The sequence below is a fragment of the Scyliorhinus torazame genome, chromosome 5 (genome assembly GCF_047496885.1).
Source record: "Scyliorhinus torazame isolate Kashiwa2021f chromosome 5, sScyTor2.1, whole genome shotgun sequence".
NCBI classification, from domain to species: domain Eukaryota; kingdom Metazoa; phylum Chordata; class Chondrichthyes; order Carcharhiniformes; family Scyliorhinidae; genus Scyliorhinus; species Scyliorhinus torazame.
The window spans coordinates 73,759,582-73,779,146 of NC_092711.1; the positions used below are offsets into that span (position 1 = coordinate 73,759,582).

Sequence of the window (19,565 nt, forward strand, 5' to 3'; positions counted from 1 at the left end):
AGGGGCTTTTCACAGTAACTTCATTTGAAGCCTACTTGTGACAATAAGCGATTTTCATTTCATTTATTTGGTGAATACTGATGCAAAGTACTAATTTAGTACGTCGCTCATTTCATCTGGCTCCATTCATTGATTCCCTCCCCTGTCATTGAGTGGGTCAACCCTTTCCCTGGCTACCCTCTTGCTCTCTATATATGTATAAAAAGCCTTGTGTTTTTCCTTAATCCTGTTTGCCAATTACTTTTCGTGACCTTTTAGCCCTCCTGAATCCTTGATTAAGTTCCTGCTGAGTTTGTCCAGTGTTTGCTCTTTGTATTTGAGATTTTCAGCAACGACAGTCTTTTGCTTTTATTTTATAGCAGCCAATGGTCACTGAATCTATTCTAGATATAGAGATGGACCAATTAAACATTGAATTGTATTGGGGGACGTATTGGGTGTGCAGGTTGGTCCCTTGTATTGGGGGACGTACTGGGTCTGCAGGTTGGTCCCTGGCCTCCGGGATAGATTACTGTGGGTAGGCAAAATGTCCAGTTGTAGTTATTCTTCGATCAGCCATGATATTGAATGGCAGAGCAGGCTAGAGGGGCCGAATAACCCACTTCTCCTAATTTGTATGTTGTGCTGCAATAGAATGATTACAATACAGAAGGAGGCCATTTATCCCATTGTGCCCCTGCTGGTTCTCTGCAAGAGCAAATCAGAAAGTCCGATTTCCCCAACCCTTCCCTAGTAGCCCAGCACTTCTATTCTCTTCAGGGGCTTGTCCAATTCCCTTGTGAAAGCCTTTTTTGTTTCAGTTTGAGTTGGAGTGGAGATGGTGTAGATTGTGGTTAAGCTTATCTCAGGGTCACATATTATACTGGCGTTGTGATCTGTCTGGTTCAGTTTCCAGGGAGATGGATGGTCAGTGGGAAGGGAGTGGAGTTTGTGGAAGGGATTGAAGACATTGGCTTTGATCTTCTCAATATTTACTTGAAGGAATTTTCTGCTCATTCTATTCTGGATGCCAGTCAGGTCAGGATGAATGTGACTTTGTGGGAAACTTAGAGGTGATAGTTTTCACATACACCTGTTCTGGGCGGCAGGGTGGAGCAGTGGTTAGCACTGCTGCCTCACGGCACCGAGGACCCAGGTTCAATCCCGGCCCCGGGTCACTCTCCATGTGAAGTTTGCACTTTCTCCACGTGTAAGTGTGGCTCTCACCCCCACAACAAAAAGATGTACAGGGCAGGGGGATTGGCCATGCTAAATTGCCCATTTTGGGGAAAAAAGAATTGGGTACCTAAATTTATAAACTATTGTCCTGGTTTTTCTGGGTGGAGGTTCCGAGTTTGGGTGATTCTATCAAAGATCTGATGGAGTTGTAAGAATATAATATACTGTCCATCACCCCGCCTCACCCCCTCTCTCTTTCTGACATGAGGTTAGCATCGTCTGTAAGTCCAGACCGGGTGGCAGGTTCCCTGAAGGACATGAGTGAACCAGTTGGATTTTTATGACAATCCAGCCGTTTTCATGGTCACTTTTTCCCAGTGCCGGCCCCACAAATGACCAGATTCATTCAGCTCAATTTCACAACCTGTCTTTGTGTTTCTGTGGGTTCTCTCTCACTCCCTATTTTCGGTTTTAAATCAATTTCACAGGGTATCAGAAAGGGACAATTTGCAGCCAGAAAATTCAAACCAAGCATCACATCAGGATCTGATGAACTGGTTCAGTTTATCATACTCCGAATATTATCAGAGTTTGAACATAGAAGGGAATAGCACCGTTCACAGTGGGGAGAAACTGTACACGTGTTCTGTGTGTGGACGAGGTTTCAGCCATTCTTCTGGCCTGTCAAGACACAAGCGCAGTCGCACATGGAAGCAACCCTGTAAATGTGGGGACTGTGGGAAGGGATTCAATTACCCATCATTGCTGGAAGCACATCAACGCGCTCACACTGGGGAGAGGCCATTCACCTGCTCCGTGTGTGGGATTGGATTTACAAAGTCAAACAACCTTCTAAAACACCAGCGGACTCACACTGGAGAGACCTTTCAAATGCTCAGACTGTGAGAAGTCCTTTAAAAGCTCCAGTGAACTTAAGTCCCATCAACGTGTTCACAGTGACAAGAGACCATTCAGGTGCTCTCACTGCGGGACTAGGTTCAGATGGTCATCTCAACTTACAGTCCACCAGCGAGTTCACACTGGGGAGAGACCATTTACCTGCTCCGAGTGTGGGAAGGGATTCATTCATTCATTCATTCCACCTGCTGACACATGAGCGAGTTCACTCTGGGGAGAAACCATTCACCTGCTCCATGTGTGGAAAGGGATTCACTACCTTATCAAACTGGCTGATACACCAGCGCACTCACACTGGGGAGAGGCCATTCACCTGCTCCATGTGTGGGAAGGGATTCATTCAGTCATCTGCCCTGCTGATACACCAGCGCACTCACACTGCGTCAGGCCCATTCACCTGCTCCAAGTGTGGGAAGAGAGTCACTACCTTATCCAATCTGCGGACACATCTGCGAGTTCACACGGGGGAGAGGCCATTCACCTGCTTTGTGTGTAAGATGAGATTCACTCACTCATCCGCCCTGCTGAGACACCAGCGACTTCACGAGTAACGACAGTGATTGAACTTTGCTGTTAATCACATCCAGGACTGAACCATGTTCATTGGGGCCTGTTTCTGCTGTTGTTAATAAACTCCAGCCCAATTATTGTAGTTAATAGTGTGGATAAAAGTGAAAAAAGTCAATTTTCTATTTCACACACATCATGTTGAATCTTTTTAATATCTCGAAGACAAGTTAGGTCCTTTTGAAATGTTCTCCCTCTCCCCTGTCTCCTCCATCCCCACCTCCAATAAGTGCGAGACAATCCAAACAGCTGCCTCTGCTAGTTTCCTCACTTCCACCAATTAAGAACAAACAAAAGAACAAAGAAATGTACAGCACAGGAACAGGCCCTTCGGCCCTCCAAGCCCGTGCCGACCATACTGCCCGACTAAACTACAATCTTCTACACTTCCTGGGTCCGTATCCTTCTATTCCCATCCTCTTCATATATTTGTCAAGATGCCCCTTAAATGTCCCTATCGTCCCTGCTTCCATTACCTCCTCCGGTAGCAAGTTCCAGGTACCCACTACCCTCTGCGTAAAGAACTTGCCTCGTACATCTACTCTAAACCTTGCCCCTCTCACCTTAAACCTATGCCCCCTAGTAATTGACCCCTCTACCCTGGGGAAAAGCCTCTGACTATCCACTCTGTCTATGCCCCTCATAATTTTGTATACCTCTATCAGGTCGCCCCTCAACCTCCTTCGTTCCAGTGAGAACAAACCGAGTCTATTCAATCGCTCCTCATAGCTTATGCCCTCCATACCAGGCAACATTCTGGTAAATCTCTTCTGCACCCTCTCTAAAGCCTCGACATCCTTCTGGTAGTGTGGCGACCAGAATGAACACTATACTCCAAGTGTGGCCTAACTAAGGTTCTATACAGCTGCAACATGACTTGCCAATTCTTATACTCAATGCCCCGTCCAATGAAGGCAAGCATGCCGTATGCCTTCTTGACTACCTTCTCCACCTGTGTTGCCCCTTTCAATGATCTGTGGACCTGTACTCCTAGATCTCTTTGAGTTTCAATACTCTTGAGGGTTCTACCATTCACTGTATATTCCCTACCTGCATTAGACCTTCCAAAATGCATTACCTCACATTTGTCCGGATTCAACTCCATCGGCCATCTCTCCGCCCAAGTCTCCAGACAATCTAAATCCTGCTGTATCCTCAGACAGTCCTCATCGCTATCCGCAATTCCACCAACCTTTGTGTCGTCTGCAAACTTACTAATCAGACCAGTTACATTTTCCTCCAAATCATTTATATATACTACAAAGAGCAAAGGTCCCAGCACTGATCCCTGTGGAACACCACTGGTCACAGCCCTCCAATTAGAAAAGCATCCCTCCATTGCTACCCTCTGCCTTCTATGGCCTAGCCAGTTCTGTATCCACCTTGCCAGTTCACCCCTGATCCCGTGCGACTTCACCTTCTGTACTAGTCTACCATGAGGGACCTTGTCAAAGGCCTTACTGAAGTCCATATAGACAACATCTACTGCCCTACCTGCATCAATCATCTTAGTGACCTCCTCGAAAAACTCTATCAAGTTAGTGAGACACGATCTCCCCTTCACAAAACCGTGCTGCCTCTCACTAATACGTCCATTTGCTTCCAAATGGGAGTAGATCCTGTCTCTAAGAATTCTCTCCAGTAAAAAATTAACTCGGACAAATATCTCTCTGTGACCAACCCTTCCATCAAGCCCCCCCACACACCAGTGAGTTCATACTGCAGAGAGAGGGTTTAAATGCTGAGACTGTGACAGGAGCTGTAAAACCCACATTCACTGATGGTTCACCAGTACATTCACTCCGGTTCCACTCCATCTGCTCTCAGTGCAGGAAGATGTTCAGCCGATTGTCCATCCTGCAGCAACACCAGTGAGTTCACACCGGCGAAAGGACATTCACCTGCTCCATGTGTGGGGAGGGATTCACTGAGTAATTCAACCTATTAAAACACTAGTAAATTCATACTGACGGAAGATCTTTTAAATATCTGGATGTGGGAAGGATGAAGTTTCTGTGGAGCTAACATGTTCACACTGACAGGAGACTGTTCAGGATCTCTCTGTGGGACTGGGTTCAGGATCTCCCTGTGGGACTGGGTTCAGGATCTCACTGTGGGACTGGGTTCAGGATCTCTCTGTGGGACTGGGTTCAAGATCTCTCTGTGGGACTGGATTCAGGATCTCTCTGTGGGACTGGGTTCAGGATCTCTGTGGGACTGGGTTCAGGATCTCTCACTGGGACTGGGTTCAGGATCTCTCTGTGGGACTGGGTTCGTGATCTCTCTGTGGGACTGGGTTCATGATCTCTCTGTGGGACTGGGTTCAGGATCTCTCACTGTGGGACTGGGTTCAGGATCTCTCACTGGGACTGGGTTCAGGATATCTCTGTGGGACTGGGTTCAGGATCTCACTGTGGGACTGGGTTCAGGATCTCTCTGTGGGATTGGGCTCAGGATCACTCTGTGGGACTGGGATCAGGATCTCTCACTGTGGGACTGGGTTCAGGATCTCTCTGTGGGACTGGGTTCAGGATCTCTCTGTGGGACTGGGTTCAGGATCTCTCTGTGGGACTGGGTTTAGATAAACTCCGTGTCCAGCAATGCACTCACTCTGGAGAGAGACCATTCACCTGTTCCATGTATGGGAAGGGATTGATTCAGTCATCCCACTTCAATAACGTCAACTTATTCACACCTATCAATATTCTGAGCGTGAGCAGGGATTTAAAAGCAAAACATGTCTATTGACACACAACATTCACACTGGTGAGAGGCTGTTCACCTGCACCATGTGTGGGAAGGGACTCACTGGTGTTTTAACCTATTGACACGCCAGCGAATCACAGTGATTACAGAGGTTGTATTCTCTGTTATTGTTGCTGTTACGGTGGCATGGCGTTGCAGTGGTTAGCACTGCTTCCTCACGGCGCTGCAGACCCAGGTTCGATCGTGGCCATGGGTCACTGTCGATGTGGAGTTTTCACATTCTCCCCATGCCTGCGTAGGTCTCACCCCCACAACCCAAACATGTGCAGGGTAGATGGATTGGCCCTGCTAAATTGCCCCTTAATTGGAAAAACTTGTTAAAAAGAAAAAAAATTGCTGCTGTTAACCACACCCAGGAATGAACCATGGTCATTCTGAAAGTTGCTGTTTGCTTTAGCGAATGTTAATAATCCCTGAAACTCGGCTGGAATTTAATATTCCAGATAAATGTCAAATAAATCAGCTTTGTTTTAAAAATATTGTTGCAGGTTTTTATCTTTCCTACCTGAGTTTTTAACATCACCTGTCTGGAGTTCAGAAAAGACAATCTGGGGGAGGATCACACGGCAGGAACAGAACTTCAGCCTGGACACAGTCCTTCAGGGTCACACTGAGAGGGACAAATGGCACATTGGTCTTTCACATCTCTCTTCACTGACAGCAAAGTCCCCATGTGGGTTAACCTGTGGCGTGTAAGAAATATGTTCCAGCCGCTCTCTTCCATGGTTCAGAGCTCCTAGACATGGAACAGGAGTCTCCTTTACACCTGTGTTCAGAGTCAGGAAAAACAATGGTGAATGCTGGAAACGCGCTGTTAAATCAGAGCTGGTGTAAAACTGGGATCTGTCCCTGACTGAGAGTGAAACGGCAGCTTTACGTTTCCAGATTAAAAATGACTATGGTAGTTATATTGTGTGGCATTTTATGGTAGGTGCTAACTCATTTAAAATAAATAGGAGGAATAAACGGGTGAGTGGGCAAATGGACGGCGGATGCAGTATAATGTGGATAAATGTGAGGTTATCCACTTTGGTAGCAAAAAACAGGAAGGCAGATTATTATCGCAATGGCTATAAATTGAGAGAGGAGAATGAGCAATGAGTGCTGGGTGCCCTCATACACCAGTCGCTGAAGGTAAGCATGCAGGTGTAGCTGACAGTAAAGAAGGCAAATTGTATGTTGCCTTCATAGCGAGAGGATTCATACCTAGGAGCAGAGATTCTTGCTGCAGTTCTACAGGACCTTGGTGAGGCCACACCTGGAATACTGTGTGCAATTTTGGTCTCCTTATCTGAGGAAGGATGTTCTTGCTCTGATGTGATTCTAAGAGCGTCTTGAGGAAAATCTTTTTTACTCAGAGGGTGGTGATGGTCTGAAATGTACTACCTGGTCGGATGGTAGAGGCAGGTTGCCTCGCATTCTTTAAAAAGTACCTGGATGAGCACGTGGCATGTCATAACATTCAAGACTATGGGCCAAGTGCTGACAAATGGAATTAGGTAGACAGGTCAGGTGTTTTTCATGTGTTGGGGCAGACTCGATGGGCCAAAGCCCTCTGCAATATTATTCTGTGCTTCTTTGAATGGAGTGCAGCGAAAATTTACTAGACTGATTCCTGGGATGGTGGGACTGACTATGAGGAGAGATTGAGTCAGTTAGGATTGAATTTGCTCGAATTTAGAAGAATGAGGTGGGATCTCACAGAAATTTATATAATTCTAAAAGAACTAGACTAGGTAATCGCAAGAAGGATGTTCCCGATGGTGGGGCTGTCAAGAACCAGAGGTCATAGTCTAAGAATACGGGGTAAACCTTTTCGGACTGAAATGAGGAGACATTTCAAAATTATTTCACCCATTGAGTGGTAAGCGTGTGGAATTCCCTACCACAGGAAGCAGTTGAGGCCAGAACATTGTATGTTTTCAAGAAGGAATTAGATATAGCTCCTGTGGCTAAAGGGATCAAAGGGTACAGGAACAAAACTACTGAGTTAGATGTTTGGCCATCATCATATTGAATGGTGGAGCAGGCTCGATGGACCGAATGAATTTCTCCTGCTCCTATTTTCTCTGTTTTGATGTGTACGATAGATAGAATGGATAGATAGTATGTGCGTGTCTGACTGGAGCTGCTGCTTCTCATCAGCAATAACACAAACCTTCCTCTCTCAATGTTATGCACAGTAGCACAGTGGTTAGCACTGTTGATTCACAGCGCCAGGGACCCAGGTTTAATTCCCGACTTGGGTCACTGTCTGTGTGAAGTCTGCACATTCTCCCAGTGTCTGCGTGGGTTTCCTCCGGGTGCTCCGGTTTCCTCCCACAAGTCCCAAAAGACATGCTGTTACGTGAATTGGACATTCTGAATTCTCCCTCCGTGTACCCGAACAGGCGCCGGAGTGTGACTACTAGGGGATTTTCACAATAACTTCATTGTAGTTTAGCCCCCTCTTCCTATTGGTCGCGACCTTCCGTCAATCAGCCGGGCATTGTGATGCAGAGCAAGCGCAGTCTGGTTACTGAAGGTGAGAGTTGGGTTGGAATCAGCAGTGATTTAAATTGAGAAATCACCCGGTAAGGAGGGAGCGGTGGAGCCGGTGCCTGGATTGGAAGGCTTCATAAACACTGAGTAGAGCCTCCGAAGCCCGAATATGAATCTCCTGGTACGCTGTTTGCACCAAGCTTTCGCGGTTCCGGTGAAAGGCCCGGATTGATGGCCGCCTTTTTGAAACTGGGCGATATACAGGAGGGCGCATGCATGAGCGCCATCTTTATTGAGGGCAACCTGAAGAAGGACGCATGCACAGGGAGCGACCCCCAGAGATCTAGGTTGGCCCCGCCGCCAGACAGGGACATATTTTATCTCAAGTTGCAGGAATCTGCCTCAGAGACATTTATTGCACATGTGGTTCGCACTACTACCTCACAGCGCCAGGGATGCGGATTCAATTCTGGCTCGAGTGACTGTGTGGCGTTTGCACGTTCTCCTGTGTCTGCGTAGGTTTTCTCACACAGTCCAAAGTTGTGCAGGTTAGGTGGATTGACTGTGCTTAGTTGCTTTTGGTGTTCAAATGTTAGATGGGGGATAGGGCGGGGGGAGTGGGCCTCTTTCAGAAGGAAGGTTCACAGTTTAAATTTGTTCACCTAAATGTAGAGTCCAGAAGGCTGGAATGCGCCGAATCGGAAGATGCAGTGTTGTTCCTCCAGTTTGTATTGGGCACAGCTAGAGCATTGCTGCAGGCCAAAGGCAAGATGGTGAGTTAAAATGGCAACTGACAGGAAGGTTGTGGACTGAGCAAAGATCAACCAGTCAGCATTTAGTCTCCCCAGTGTATAGGAGACCACATTGGGAGCAGTACATGCAGTAGACTAAATTGAAGGAGGTGCAATGAAACGCTGCTTCAGCTGAGAGGAGAGTTTGGAAACTTGGACAGGGAGGAAGTAGTGGGGTGGGTATTGCATCTTCTGCGAATGCATTGGAGGAAATGCAGTAAGGGGTTGAGGGAGATGGAGGAGTGTACCAGGGTGTCATATAGGTAGAGGTCCCTGCAGAATGCTGACGGGTGGTGAGTAGATCTGTTTCATGGTGGCATCGTGCTGGATTTGACAGAAATGGCAGATGAACTATTGAATGCGGAGGCTGCTGGGGTGAAAAGGGAAGACAAAGGGGCAAACTTTTCACCCATAACCTTATTGAATGGCAGAGCAGTCCTGATGGAGCGAGTGGCCTACTTCTGCTCCCATTTCCTGTGATCTCCGAGTCTAGGACAGGAGGCAGTCAGCATGGATCTGTCCATCAGCTTGAATCAGCACCTTCAGGAGAATTGCGAGTGTATATATTGCAGGGGGGAAACGAGGGAGACCGTGTGGTCTGGAGATTTGCAGATTTTGAAGATTGAGGGAGGAAAGAATGTTCCACAGAAACTAGAATTGTCTGTTCTGCATTTCTATCCTGTTCTCACGAATTAATTTTGTAAATTCCTTTCACAGGATATTAGAAGTGAGGATTTGCAGACAGAAATCTCAAACCAAACATCAAGACAAGATCTGACAGTTATTCGATTCATCAGGACATGAATATCATCGGCTTTTGCATCTACAATGAGAAATGTTTGTGTGTTCTGTCTGCTTCAAAGGGTTACAAACATCAGTGTGACTGGAAAAGCCCCGAGATACACCCACACCCGAGTGAGTGTTCCAGTGAACTGACTGTGGAAACATCAGTGTGACTGGAAAAGCACCGAGATAAACCTACACCCGAGTGAGTGTTCCAGTTTACTGACTGGAAAGAGCTTCAACCACTTACACAGCCTCAAAATCATCTCACAATTCACAGCGGGGAGAGACCTCACACGTGACGAGGCTTCAACTTATTATCCAACCTGGAGACACAGCCACCGACATGGAGAAACCGTGGAAATGTGGAGACTGTGGGAAGGGATTCCGTGCTCCCTGTGAGCTGGAAACCCATCGGCGCAGTCACAGCGGAGAGAAGCCATTCACCTGCTCAGTGTGTGGGAAAGGATTAATTGATTCATCCACCCTGCAGAGGCACCAGCGAGTTCACACTGGGGAGAGGCCATTCTCCTGCCTTGAGTGTGGGAAGAGATTCAGTGATTCATACAACCTGCTGACACACCAGCGGGTTCACACTGGGGAGAGGCCGTTCTCCTGCCCTGAGTGTGGGAAGGGATTCGCTCGGTCATCCGCCTTGCGGAATCACCAGAGATTCCACACAGGTGAGGGGTTGTTCACCTGCTCCGAGTGTGGGAAGGGATTCATTCACTCATTCCACCTGCTGAAACACCAACACATTCACACTGGGAAGAGACCGTTCACCTGCTCGGAATGTGGGAAGGGATTCACTCAGTTATCGAGCCTGGTGAGACACCGTCACATTCACACTGGGGAGAGGCCATTCACCTGCTCGGAGTGTGGGAAGGGATTCACTCAGTTATCGAGCCTGGTGAGACACCGTCACACTCACACTGGGGAGAGACCATTCACCTGCTCCGAGTCTGGGAAGGGATTCACTCAGTTATCGAGCCTGGTGAGACACCGTCATATTCACACTGGGGAGAGACCATTCACCTGCTCCATGTGTGGAAAGGGATTCACTCAGCTATCGAGCCTGGTGAGACACCGTCACGATCACACTGGGGAGAGACCATTCACCTGCTCCAGGTGTGGAAAGGGATTAACTCAGTCGTCTAGTCTGTAGCAACGACAAGGCACCCAAAGCAATGAGACACATTTTAAATGCTCTGACTGTGGGAGTTGCTTTCTAAACCCTGCACTGATGGACCATCATGCAGACATTCACACTGAGGAGAGACCGTTCAGCTGCTGTCACTGCACAAAGAGATTTAGAATGTCGTACGATCTACTGAGACATCAGAGAGTTCACACCGGGGAGAAGCCATTCACCTGCCCAGTGTGTGGGAAAGGATTTGGTGATTCATCCAACCTGCAGAGACACCAGCGAGTTCACACTGGGGAGAAGCCATTCACCTGCACTGAGTGTGGGAAGGGATTCACTCAGTCATCCCACTTACAGACACACAAGCGCATTCACAATGGGGAGAGGCCATTCATCTGCTGCATGTGTGGGAAGGGATTCAGAGATTTATCCAACTTGCTGAGACATCAGCGAGTTCACAATGGAGAGATTCGGTCACCTGCTCTGTGTGTGGGAAGGGATTCACTTGTTCATCCAACCTGCTGAGACACCAAGGCAGTCACACCGATTATAGAGACTTTTTCGATGGTCTTGCCAATGTACCACGCCTCGGGATATCCTTTCCTACAGCGTATGAGGTGGACATCGTTGGCCGAGTCGCACAAGAATGTGCCCTGTGCCTGGTGGGTGGTGTTCTCGCGTGTAATGGGGTATCCATGTCAATGATCTGACATGTCTTACAGAGGTTGTGACAACAGATGAATGGACATTGCGTGACACTCGCCAGGCAGGAATGTTCCCTTCCAGTCGGGGAGCACTTCAGCAGTCAAGGGCATTCGGCCTCTGATCTTCGGGTAAGTGTTCTCCGAGACGGCCTTCAGGATGCGTGATGACGCAGAATCGCCGATCAGAAACCGATAGCAAAGTTCCGGATGCATGAATACGGTCTCAACCGGGACCTTGGATTCATGTCACATTACATTCACCCCCACCATCTGGCCTGGGCTTCCGAAATCCTGTCAACTGTTCTGGCTTGAGACAATCCATACCTCTTTAACCTGTGATTATCACTCTCTCCTGTTGTGCCGCCTGGACCTGTAAAGACTTAATTCCTTGCCAAGACTCCCATTCAAAGTATCATCTTACATCATTAACTTTGTCTATATATGTGTTTGTGGAACCCACCTCTTCACTCACCTGTGGAAGGAGCTGTGCTCAGAAAGCTAATGATTTGAAACAAACCTGTTGGACTTAAACCTGGTGTTGTAAGACTTCTTACTGTGCTCACCCCGGTCCAATGTCGGCATCTCCACATCTTGTTTTAAGAGGGAGCTCTCTGAAATGTCCACTAATTTTAATCTTCCCCGTAAAAGGAAACTGCCTCCAGATATCTACCCTATCAAGTCCCCTCAGCATCTTCCATGTTTTTGTAAGATTGTCTCTCATAAACCCCAGTGGGTTCAAGCCCAACTTGTTCAACCTTTCCTCATAAGATAAGCCCTTCAGCTGAGAAATTAGTCCAGTGAACCATCTCTGAACTGCTTCTAATGCAATTATATATCTATATATGAATTATTTACTTTTCCAATTGGGTGTCAGAACCGAGTGTGAGATTTTGGAGTCAGTGGAGAGGGTCAAGAGAAGTGATGTTGAGGGAGAGCTGGGTGTTAAACCTACTTCACTGATCCAGATTCTGCTCTTACCTCCCCTTTGGCTTGGTAAACATTTTGTTTTGTCTGATATTGCATACCTGTGATGTCCCTCGGGAGTTTTTCTTTCTGTCTTTAAGTTTGTTTTTGAGGGTTTTATGTTGGTGGCTCCTGTGTGGGATGGGTGGAATTTATTGTTCCCGATCAGTGAGAAATCGCGTCAGAACCAGGAAGTGAAAGTAGGGAGCTAAAGATTCCTGCCTGCTCTAATAGAGTGTCATTCGTTCAAACGTTTAAATCAGTGGTGAGAACTCTGACGTTACTGTAGCATCTTACTGCAATACAGGTATGGAGTAGGAGAAGCAGAGATAGTGGAAGAGATAGAGAGATACAGAGAGTTGGAGAGACAGGAAAGGGAGAGAGAGACATAGCCAGGCAGGTATGGAGGGTGGCACAGTGGTTAGCACTGATGCCGCACAGCTACAGGGCCTCAGGTGACTGTCTGTGTGGAGTTTGCACTTTCTCCCCGTGTCTGCGTGCGTTTCCTCTGGGTGCTCCGGTTTCCTCCCACAGTCCAAAGATGTGCAGGTTAGGTGATTGGCCATGATAAATTGTCACTTCGTGTCCAAAAGGTTAGGTGGAGTTACAGGGATAGGGTGGCAGCCTGGGCTTAAGTACGGTGCTCTTTCCAAGGCCAGTACTAGGACTGAGTTTAGGAGGAACTTCTTCACCCAAAGGGTTGTGAATCTATGGAATTCCTTGCCCAGTGAAGCAGTTGAGGCTCCTTCACTAAATGTTTTTAAGATAAAGATACATAGTTTTTTGAAGAATAAAGGGATTAAGGGTTATGGTGTTCGGGCCGGAGAGTGGAGCTAAGTCCACAAAAGATCAGCCATAATCTCATTGAATGGCGGAGCAGGCTCGAGGGGCCAGGTGGCCTACTCCTGCTCCTAATTCTTATGTTCGTATGTACAGACTCAGGGCCGAATGGCCTTCTGCAATGTAAATTCTATGACAGAGAAAAAGACAACCAAAGAGGCAATGATAGAGGGATAGAAAGAGAGTTTGTGACAAAGCACATCAGAGAGACAGACAGAGAATCAATCCTATATCAAACAGGAAGATTGAAATGATACCTTGTACAGGAGAGATTGATGCCTCTTCTTCAGTGAGTCTGGACTTTTATTCTCAACATTCTCGTGAATCTGTGCTGCACCCTCCAAGGCCAATACATATTCTTCCTGTATTGTGATGCCTTGGACTGAGCACAGCCTCCAGATGGATGGAACCAGATCTCTCTATCATTGAAACACAAGGTCAACCTATTTGTAGTCCAGTTCCCCCCACATAAAGGCCAACAATCCATTATCTTGTTACATTATTTTTCTATCTGTCGAGCAGATTTGGATGCTTAAAGTTTTCTGCTTATCTGCTCCTCGCTTCCCAGCATTCAGAATGGAATGTTTGATCCAATCCCTTAACCTGTCACAATGCACCTTTGTAACTTTCTCCCAGCTTCTGATCCCATCTACTATCTTTTTATAAATTTAGATTACCCAATTCTTTTTGTCCAATGAAGGGGCAATTTAGCATGGCCAATCCACCTGCCCTGCACATCTTTGGGTTGTGGGGGTGAGACCCACGCAGACACGGGGAGAATGTGCACACTCCACGCAGACAGTGACCCGGGATCGAACCTGGGTCCTCACTGCAGTATGCAGCAGTGCTAACCACTGCGCCACCCCTTCTTATCCCATCTACATTACTTATTTTTATGCCATTGTAGTGTGATCAACAAACTTAGAAATATGGTCTTTAGTCTTTCACCCAGAGGCAGCACGGTGGCGCAGTGATTAGCACTGCTGCCTCATGGCACCAAGGACCCGGGTTCAGTCACAGTCCTGGGTCACTGTCCGTGTAAAGCTTGCCCATTCTCCCCGTGTCTGCGTGGGTTTCACCCCCATAACCCAAAAGGATGTGCAGGGTAGGTGATTTGGACATGCGAAATTGCCCCTTAATTGGAAAAAAAAAGAATTGGGTATTCCAAATTTATTTTAAAAATAGTCTTTCACCCAACTTGTTCAGAAATATAGTGAGTATCTGAGACCCCAGTACAGATCCCTGGGTGAAGGCTGGGGTAAGGAGGCTCCGTTAGTCACATTCTGCTCTCCATTGGTATCCATTATCCCTGCTCACTGTCTCCTTGCTCCTAGTTAGTTAGTGCTGAACTTCACTGACAGATGATGGATGTCACTGGGCCATTGACGATTCTCGATCAGCAGACCAGCTTCGTGAATACCCTCTCTGCCCTGTTCAACAAGGAGGATTTCAGCGACATCAAACTGATTGTGAACAAAAAGCTCACACTGAACGCCCACAAGTTCATCCTGGTTGTGCGCAGCGATGTCTTCAGGACCCTGTTGGACACTGAGCGTTGGTCGGATGTTAAAGACCAGACTGTCCACCTCACTGAGGAAGAGGAGTGCCTGGATCACTTCCAGCATTTCCTGAGGTATCTCTACAACGGAAGTGTCACCCTCAGCACCATGAATGTGCTTCCCCTTCACCTTCTCTCAGAAGAGTACAACGTCCAGGAGCTGAGAGAAAGCTGCCAGCAGTTATTGTTGGCCAATGTGGCTGCCCTGGGCTCCTCCAACCGTGCCATCACATGGCAGAGATATGCCAAGCTGATTGGCCTGACCCAACTGGAAGAGAAATGCTTCCGGTTTATAGCCTGGAACATTGGCACCATCATAAAGTCCCCAGACTGGTTATCGATGGAACCCCACCAACTCTCTGCTCTCTTCCAAAGGTCGGACCTGGTTGTGGAAGATGAAGTCCTTTTCAAAGCCCTGGTGAGTTGGCTGTCCCTGCATCCTGCCCATACTGAGGAAATGCTGCATCACATTCGCTACCCTATGTTGCCCCCAGAGAAACTGTATGATCTCCAAGCCAGAGGAAGCCTGCCCGAGGCAATCTCCAGCTACCTGCTCCAGGAACGTTTGCTGGTCTACCAAGTGCACCTTTTACCCACGGATGCCATCAGCCAACACCATGATATTACCACCATCCCATTTACCATGAGGCTGTAGAGGTCAGAAAGTTTCAGCCACGCCTGGGACATCAAAGGATATGACATGATGGGGAAAACATCTATTCCGGCATCATTATCGAGAGCAATTTCAAACTGAAGACTCAATGGTATGTTACCTTTTCCCCAAAAGGTCAAAGGACGTTAATCCAGCGGCCAAAGGTCAATCGCCCGCGTTCTGAGAATGTTCGGCAGGACGATGACTTTTCCACTCTCTCTGCCTCAGTGAGCAATTGTGACCCAGCTGGGAAGACACATTCTCACAAGCTGAACATTCTGCTTTACCGATGTGTCAATGGCGTGTGGTTTGTGAATGACATGAAGACACTCGAAGTTCCGCACTCGGGGAATGCCCAGATCAAGCATCTGATCCCCTTGTCGGAGCGGGAGAACTACATCAGCAATGACACATTGAAGCTGCACCTTATTGGACAAACCATCTGGGAGAAATGTCAGTAGATCCAGGCGAGGTTGAATTGAGGTGTTTAGGTCATGAAGGGTTTTGATGGAGTGGATGGGGAGAAACTTCCAACCAGCAAGAACCAGAGGATGCACAGATTTCAGATCATCTGCAAAGGAGCAAGTGGCCGGATGAGGAGGTGTTTATTTCAGGCAGAAGTTTTGATCTGGTTGGTGGCACTGCCTGACTGGGTCACTACTTTCAATAATTACATTCAAAAAGCAATTGGATACAGACTCAAAGTGGCAAAATTAGAGGTGTAGGAAAAGTGCCCTGGAGTGGGATTAACTGGAGAACTATTTCAAAGAGACAACACGCATATGATGGGTCGAATGGTCTTGTGTTGAATGATTCCACAAATCTCTCATCGCTCCACATAACTGAACCCTTGTCTCCTGGTACTTTTCAAATAAAACTAAGATCTCTAATTGTGTGCAAACCCATTACTGTTTGCAAATGTATTCCATAATTATAACTAATTATTTTCACGATTTATTTTTCAGCATTTTAAAATGTAATTCTAACTGTAATTGCAGATCATTTTTAAAAATAATTCTGACCTTATTAATTATTACATGAAACATATTGTGTTTACCAGGCCCAGTCTTTGTTATTACTACTGAAGACCATGTTTCCATTTATATTACAGGGCTCCGTCTTAGTTATTGTGACATTAGACTCTGTATTGTTTTATATTACAATTTCTCGGGTTAATACTTCAAGAGAACACATCTGGACTGGATGGACTACACCCCAGGGTTCTAAAAGAAATAGCGGAGGAGATTGTCAAGGCATTGGTGGTGATCCTTCAGGAATCACTGGAGGCAGGAAGGGTCCCAGAGGACTGGAAAATGGCGAATGTCACAATGCTGTTTAAGAAGGGAGGGAGGCAGAAGACTGTCTGTGTGACGTTTCGATATTCTCCCCGTGCCTGCATGGATTTTCTCCGGGTGCTCTGGTTTCCTCCCACAGTCCAAAGACGAGCAGATTAGGTGGATTGGCCATGATAAATTGCCCCTTAGTGTCCAAAAGGTTAGGTGGGGTAATGGGGATTGGGCGGGAGAGTGGGCCTAGGTAGGGCGCTCGTCCCAAGTGTCAGTGCAGACTCAATGGGCCGAATGGCCTCCTGCCCTGTAGAGATTCTATGATTCAATTACCTGACCATTACACATAAACTAAAATTAATTATTAAACATGGCTTTGCCTACAGCTCCACAGTCCAGTCAGTAACAAGCTGACATGGTCATACTCAGTGGATCACACCTTATTGCCGATGTCTCATTCACACAAGGAGCAGGAAGAGGCCACTCAGCCCCTAGTGTCTGCTCCTTTAATCAGATTGTGGCTGATCTGATAGTAACCTCAAACCTGCATCCTGCTTACCTCACCGCCGCCCCCGATAACCTATCACCACCTTACTGACCAAGAATCCAAAAATCTGCCTTAGAAATATTCGCAGACTCGGCTTCCACAGCCCTTTGAGGAAGAGACACACGATCCTCAGAGAGAAAAAATCTCCTCATCTCCCTTTTAAATGAGCGACAGGTTATTTTTAAACTGTGACCCCTAGTTCTGGATTCTCCAACAACAGGATGTATCCTCTCCACACCCACCCTGTCAATACCCCTCAGGATCTTATATGTTTCAATCAAGTTGCCCCTTACTCTTCTAAACCCCAGGGGATACAATCCCAATCTTTCCTGAGAAGACAACCCACCCAGTCCTGGTATCAGTCTGGTAAACCTCTGAACTGCCTCCAACACCCTTCCATCCTTCCTTAAATAAGGAGACCAATACTGTACTCAGTATTGGAGCTATCGTCCCACTCGTGCTCTGGATAACTGAAGCACAACCTCCCTATTTATGTAATTAACTTTCCCCTCACAATAAAGGGCAACATTCTGTTAGCTTTCCCAATTAAGCTGTATCTGCTTATCTATATCAACGATTTGGATGAGAATGTACAAGGCATGATCAGTAAGTTTGCAGATGGCACTAAAATAGGTGATATTGTAGACAGTGAGGAAGATTATCAGAAATTGCAGCAGGATCTTGATCAGGTGGGGAAGTGGGCCGAGAAATGGCAAATGGAGTTCAATACAGTAAGTGTGAGGAGTTGCATTTTGGAAAGTCAAATCAAGGTAGGACTTTCACAGTGAATGGTAGGGCCTGAGGGAGTATCATGGAACAGAGGGATCTTGGAGTTCAGGTGCACGGTTCTCTAAAGGTGGAGTCACAGGTAGATAGGGCAGTGAAGAAGGCTTTTGGCATTCATCAGTCAGGGCACTGAGTATAGAAGTTGGAAGTTATGTTGCAGTTCTACAGGACGTCATGAGGCCGCACCTGGAGTATTGTGTTCAGTTTTGGCTGCTTTGCTATGGGAAAGATGTTATTAAACTGGAGAGAGTGCAGAATAAATTTACAAGGCTGTTGCCAGGACTCAAGGGACTGAGTTCTAGGGAGGGATTGGACAGGCCAGGACCTTTTTCTTTGAAGCGTAGGAGACTGAGGGGTGATCTCATAGAGGTGTATAAGATCATGAGAGGCATGGACAGGGTGAATGCACAGTCTTTTTCTCAGGGTTGGGGAATCGAGAACTAGAGGGCATAGCTTTAAGTTAAGAGGGGAAAGAATTAATGGGAATCTGAGGAGCAACTTTTTAATAGGGTGGTACGTATGTGGAATCCGCTACCGGAGGAAGTGGTTGAGGCAGGGACATTGACAACATTGAAAAGGTGTATACATGGATCAGGAAGATTTAGAGGGATATGGGCCAAATGGGGTTAGCTTAGATGGGCTGGCATGGACCAGTTTGGGCCGAAGGTCCTGTCTCCATGCCGTAGATTCTGTGATACCCAGATTCCTCTGCAACTGAAGAGCTCTGCACTCTCTCACCATTTAGATAATGTGCTTCTCTTTTATTCTTCCTGTCAAAATGTCCTGTCCCACCAGTAGGTCAGACCAGAGTAGAGATAGCAACACGGACGTATACAGTGTGAGAGATGGTCCTGGGTTGAAATTTCTTTACCCGTCAGTCTGGCCTCAATAAAAGTCGAGATGGATTTGCAGGTATAGCATTAGTTATTTTATTTGGCTTGCAAGCCTGATTCATCTCAGAGGCATAAGACACATCCAGTCTCCTACACCCCGGAAAGCGATTGAACAAAGAGACAAAGGGATCTCTGCAAATCAATTCAAATGGTATCAAGTTTCACATACACAATTCCCATAGGTCATCCAATACCCCTCCTGACCTGGTCAGACATTCTGATTGGCTCACTTCCAATCCCTTCCTCTGGCCCCTATTACCCAGCATCCTTTTCTCCTCCTTTGGTGGACACACCTCTTCCTTTGCTTTGCCACGCGGTCTGAAATCCTTTGTCTGTGAACTCACCAGAATTAGACTGGCCTACCTCTACATTACATTGACTAATATCTCTAAAGTAACTATTTTATATCACATTCGTCATTCCCTCCTATTATCATTCCATGATAACCGAACTATCCAATCCATAGCTACGGTTCCTCATCTAAAAAGATCCGTCGCTGCATTTCCAATTCCTGGCGTAGCCCCCCTTCATCTGCTGCACCCTCATGGATTTTGACAGCTAGGATTTTAGGGGCGTTGATCTGTTCCAGTGCACCCCGCATTCTACCCATCACACATTTAAGGATGGCTAGGCCCACAAAAATGCAGCCGATAGCCACCACTAAATACATGGCCATATTTATCAACCAGTCCTTCCAACCTCCAAATCCCCAGTTACCCCAAGAGCCA

General features: G+C 46.9%; 1 long non-coding RNA gene across 1 annotated transcript; it reads left to right on the plus strand.

The window, feature by feature from the left end:
* Positions 1–2,728, plus strand: LOC140418450 (uncharacterized). The gene is made up of 2 exons (XR_011945048.1): positions 1–445; positions 484–2,728. It is a non-coding gene; the product is annotated as an uncharacterized lncRNA (long non-coding RNA).
* The last annotated feature ends 16,837 nt before the right edge of the window (positions 2,729–19,565 follow it).